We start from the raw sequence: 5567 nt of genomic DNA, 5'->3' as shown, positions 1-5567 counted from the left end.
GGAAACTGAGTCAATAATAAAACTAATCTCTGAGGTGAGGTTAATTGGAGATGTCTCCAAGTGGGGTCCTGCACTTCCCCAGGGGACAGGTCCAGTATCAGCGGGAATTGGGAGACAAATCTCGGGAGCTGTATTAGAGCTTAAATTTTGAGCATCCCAATTTGCCCAAGGATATGGAAGACCGCTGTGATTGAGTCTATGCAACGAAAGTGCGTGAATTTATATGCAGAGCCTGTGACAGCCCAAACTCTATTTGCGGAGTCCCACATCGATGAAGTCTTCTGGAATTCTGATCATTAACCAAGGCTATAGGCAACCTTACCAGTCAGCAAGGGGCTCTGGGACGATACATTAACAGCACCTCCCTCCAGCCAGCCCAGGTGGGAGTTACAATATGAATCCCCCTATCAGTTGTGCCCTGACTGCCTTGGTCAGAAGGGCCTGACCAATCTTGTCAGATCTTCTATCTGACAATGTACTGCCCCAATCATGGACCTGGTCCTGCTTCTGTCCTCCCGCGTCTACCTGTGACGGATTGATCTGCCACCAATCATGAATGTGTTTTCTTTCTTCCAAGCCTTATTTAACCAGGTTCCTGATTTGAATACCCAAGAGATGTTTTGACTTCTAATAACAGCCTTCCAACCAGATGATGCCTATTTTGTGTCTCTTAAGACTGAACACAAGTCCTTCTTACGTTATCTTTGAGATCGGGGGCTTTGCACCCTAAATGGAGCACATGCTCAGTTCCGATGGGCAGACACCATTCAGGACCGACACAGTCAGGATCTTAGAGAATAATATGGCGCTCTGATGACCGCATGGCGGGCCTCCCCTTTCGGTAAGGGCCAGCCTGGGCCGGGTCCACTCAAGGGCCGCCACCCCACACGGAAGGAGCAGGCCCACGGTCCCAACCCACGCCGCGCTGGGCCTTACCTGGGGTTCTGCGCAGGACGAATGGGGGTAGGGAGTTCCAAAGCCCAAATTCAGAGGCTGGCGATCCGCCTGGGGTGGACTGAACCAGAAAGGTCCCGGGGAGGGGACACAATGACGGAGGACCAGGGGCGGACACGGTGCGGACACTTCAACGTCCGCAGGGTCCCCGGAAACAAGTGTGGGTTCTGGATTTCAAGCGCTCCGTCGAACGAGAGACACAAAGACTCACCTCGCCTCTTGGGACCGTCTGCGGTGACTTGCCTGCTCAGGAGTGAAAAGAGGAGGAAACGGCATCATCCATGTAGGGGCGGGGCCTGCAGGTAATGGGTGGGACCGGAAGAGTGGCGTGGGGGCGGGGCCAGGAGAAGGGAGGAGTGGAACTGTGCAGAGCAAAAGACAGTCTACAGAGGGAGGGGACCTGAACTCCCTGAGCCCCACCTGCGCATTCCTCTGTCTTCCAGAGGAACTTCATTGTACACTGTCTGCAGGTTTCTGTAGGAGTGGAAACTTCCAGATCCTCATTTGCTGACAGGGCACAACTCAAGGTGAAGAGACACAGCTATAAAAATCGGCTAATGATCAGAACAGGAATTGGGCGAAGTATGACTCTAAGAAAATTGAAATTAGTGAAAAATGAAATGGAACACATAAAGGTTGACATCTTTGGCATTAGTGAGCTGACACGGATTCATATTGGCCGATTTGATTCAGAACATCCTATGACTTACTATGCTGGGAATTACACCATCATGAGAAACGGCGTGGAATTCATTGTCAAAAAGGACATGGCAACATCCGTCATGAAGTTCGCAACATCCGTCAGGAAGTTCAATGCTGTCTGTGATAGGATTGTATCTCTTTGCCTTCAAGGAAATTCCATCAATACAACTATTATTCAAATGTATGAGCACCAACCACAAAAGCTAGTGATGAAGAATGTAAGATTCTACCCATGACTTTGGTCTGTAATTCATCATCCATGCAATCAAGATGCATTGATAATTACTGGCCATCGGAGTATAAACGTTGGAACCAAAGAGGAAGGAACAGTATTTGGAAAATATGGACTTGGTGACAGAAAGAAAGCCAGAGCTTGCATGACGGAACTTTTCCAAGGACAATGACTGATTCACCACAAATACATGTCTCAACAAAACATCAAGGCAGTTATACACATGGATGTCTAAAGATGGAATATACAGAAAACAGAAATCAAATTGACTACATCTGTAGGACTAAATCAGTGGGAAGCTACATAGTTACCGGTAAAACTAGGTCGAGGGCTGACTGGCTAACTAACCATCAATTGTTTATCTGTAAGTTCAGAATAAAGCAAGGAAAATTAAAACAAGTCCACGAGAGTCAAAATACAAACTCAAATCCCATCTCACCTCAATTTCAGGAATATCTCAAATAGATTTGATGCATTGAACACTAATGACAGAAGACCCAATGAGGTCTGTGTGGGTAAGTGTGTGTGTGTTGGGGGTGGAGTGGGGTGGGAGGAGACAGACATGAAAATCATCATTCATGAATGGAGCAAACGGTCATTCAAAGGACAAGAAAGACAGGGCTGTCTAAATAAGATAGGCTGGATGAACAATCTGGAGGAGAAAACAACAGGACCGACAGTTCTGGGGAGATATGGAAGATCAGGAGGTGGGAGGAAAAGTAGTGGTGTTCACAAACCCAGGGACAAGGGAACAAGTGGTCCAACTCGGTGGTGAGGTGGGTGTAGGAGGCCTGGGAAGGCATGACCAAGGATAATGTAACCAAGAGGAATTACTGAAACCCAAATGAAAACTGAGCATGGTAGTGGGACAAGAGGAAAGTAAAAGGAAATAGAAGAAAGAGCTAGGAGGCAAAGGGCATTTATAGAGGTCTAAATAAAGGCATGTACATATGCAAATATATTTATATATGAGGATGGGGAAATAGATCTCTGTGCATATTTTTATAGGTTTAGTATTACTGTAGCAGAAGGACATTGGGCCCTTACACAAGTACTTCCTCAATGCAAGAATACTTTATTCTATTAAATTGGCATTCTGTGATGCTCACCTTCCGGACACAACCTCTGAAGACAAAGTGGGTGAATAAGCAAATGTGGTGAAAAAAGCTGATGGTGCCCGGCTATCAAGCGATATAGCATCTGGGCTCTTAAAGGCTTGAAGGTTAACAAGCAGCCATCTAGCTCAGAAGCAACAAAGTCCACATGGAAGAAGCACACTAGCCTGTGCGATCACGAGGTGTCGAAGGGATTAGGTATCAGGCATCATCAGAACAAAAAATCTTATAATAGTGAATGAGGGGAGGAGTGCGGAGTGGAAACCCAAAGCCCATTTGTAGGCCACTGGACATCCCCTTACAGAAGAGTCTCAGGGAGGAGACGAGGCAGTCAGGGTGCGATGTAGGAATAATGAAACACACAACTTTCCTCTAGTTCCTAAATGCTTCCTCCTCCCCCACTATCATGATCCCAATTCTACCTTACCAATCTGGCTAGACCACAGGATGTACCCTGGTACAGAGAGGAACTGGAAACACAGGGAATCCAGGGCGGATGATCCCTTCAGGACCAGTGGTGTGAGTGGTGATACTGGGAGGGTAGAGGGAGGGTGGGTTGGAAAGGGGGAACCGAATACAAGGATCGACATGTGACCTCCTCCATGGGGGATGGATAACAGAAAAGTGGGTGAAGGGAGACATCAGAAACTGCAAGATATTACAAAATAATAATTTATAAATTATCAAGGGTTCATGAGGGAGTGGGGAGCGTGGAGGGAGGGGGGAAAATGAGGAGCTGATGCCAGGGGCTTAAGTGGAGAGCAAATGTTTTGAGAATGATGAGGGCAATGAATGCACAAATGTGCTTTACACATTGATTTATGTATGGATTGTGATAAAAGTTGTACGAGTCCCTAATAAAACGATTAAAAAAACTTTTAATAAACACATCCTTCACAAGGAACAGAACACAAGCATACTGTGTGCACCAAGGAAGGGCAGTGTTGATATTTATTGCACTTAAACTTACACAAATGCAATAAAAATTTACTTGAATACTGAGAGCTTCCATTCATGGGGAAGCCATGACATGCATGCTGTTGAGTGAAAATGACTGTGTTTGTCATAGATAACACGGCCTTCCCATTATTAGGACTACATCCTAGAGAATATCAATGAGTATGACTTATTTGACTACATGAATTTAGAAACAGAAAAGCATCCATACCCACTGAGGCCAGGTTTCTGAAAGTTTCCATCATCACGTGTCTGTAGAGTTTCCTCTGAGAACGATCCAGCAAGGTCCACTCTTCCGGGGAAAAGTCCACAGCCACATCTTCAACAGCCACGGCGTCCTAAAACAGCCCACATATGCTAGTTCAGCAAGGTACCGTGAACTCCAATAGATGAAAAGGGGAGGAGGAGGCTGACAGTCCTGCGCACTGAGACTTTAAAGACATTAGACATGAGGTTCTGCTAAAGAGGACCACCGGGGGATGATCACTCTCATTCCATCACTGTCTAGACTCACTTCCTCTCTCATAACATGCTAGCCCCACACACTGAATATCTCATCTGACACAATAACATTAGCTCTCCACAGTTTATCTGACCAACTCAACATTATTCCTCTCCATTTTTTTGGTCCAGATTAGTCAGAACACATGACACAAAGCAGCAAAACTGCTCCACAGTGTTTGCATAATGGCACTTCTTTATGGATCAAAGAGCCTCTTCTTTTTCCCTGGGCGTGGCTGGTAGGTCTGAACCATGGAGGTTCCGTCCCTACGTTAGACTCATGATAAAAGTTTGCATTTAGTGAACTGTGATATTGGAAACTTCCAAAAAGATTTCGCCACAGTCGCTCACTGAGTGCTCTTGTGAAGCAGACGCTCAGTGCTGTTCAAATGCTAAGTCGTTGAGTCAGGGCCCACATGCAGGTCCGGGTGGCTCATGCTAGATTCCTGACAACTACATTTCTGTGCACATGCCTGTAGTTTGCTATTCTGGCATCAATCATCAACGGCGAAGATGATCCAGCAGTCTCCCGTGTGGTACGGAAAGAGGAGACAAAGGAAGCAGTTTATTAAAATAAAATAGTTTATTCCATTTCAACAACCTGGATCTCATTCTTCTAGCAGAACCCCATCTCTCTAGCAAGACTGATCCCCTTCAAGCCCGTCCACCTGGCTTGTCATTTATTAAATGGATTCAGGCCATACTGACACCAGGCAAAGCTGACCCAAGGTTGAACAAGCAAACAAAGAACAGAACAAAACCCAGCTGCTCTGAGGGGTCAGGGCTTTCCTCTCCCAGGAGCGGTTCTTCCCGGCATACGTGGGCTGGCTAGGAGGTGAGACATACTCCACAGCAACACACAATGACAACAGTACAAAGTCACCTGATACTAGCATCTATGAAGAATGCCGCGAACACAGAACTATTTCCCTGAAATGCCGTAAGTACACAGTCTAGACACAATGTGATGAATTTGTTTAAAAATCATTCTGTAGAAAGTTTATATGAAAACCAGTATTTGAACAAACTGTGAAGTACAAATACAACTAGTTTTAAGTAAAAAAAAAGAATGCCCCATAGGTGGGTGGGAGATAAGCAGTAACACA

General features: G+C 45.8%; 1 long non-coding RNA gene across 1 annotated transcript in view; it reads right to left on the bottom strand.

Annotated features, from left to right (window-relative positions):
- LOC123522463 overlaps positions 1 to 4293 on the bottom strand; it is a 23887-nt gene extending 19594 nt beyond the window's left edge. Inside the window, exon 1 of the long non-coding RNA XR_006680732.1 lies at positions 4172 to 4293. This is a non-coding gene — a long non-coding RNA (uncharacterized LOC123522463). The remainder of the gene's footprint in view (positions 1 to 4171) is intronic.
- Between the last annotated feature and the right edge of the window lie 1274 nt (positions 4294 to 5567).

Source organism: Echinops telfairi, unplaced genomic scaffold (assembly GCF_000313985.2).
Source record: "Echinops telfairi isolate 266 unplaced genomic scaffold, ASM31398v2 ScPeMD7_7412;HRSCAF=8450, whole genome shotgun sequence".
Classification (NCBI taxonomy): domain Eukaryota; kingdom Metazoa; phylum Chordata; class Mammalia; order Afrosoricida; family Tenrecidae; genus Echinops; species Echinops telfairi.
Note: the sequence above shows the minus strand (reverse complement) of the source record. Positions and strands in the feature narration are given on the sequence as shown.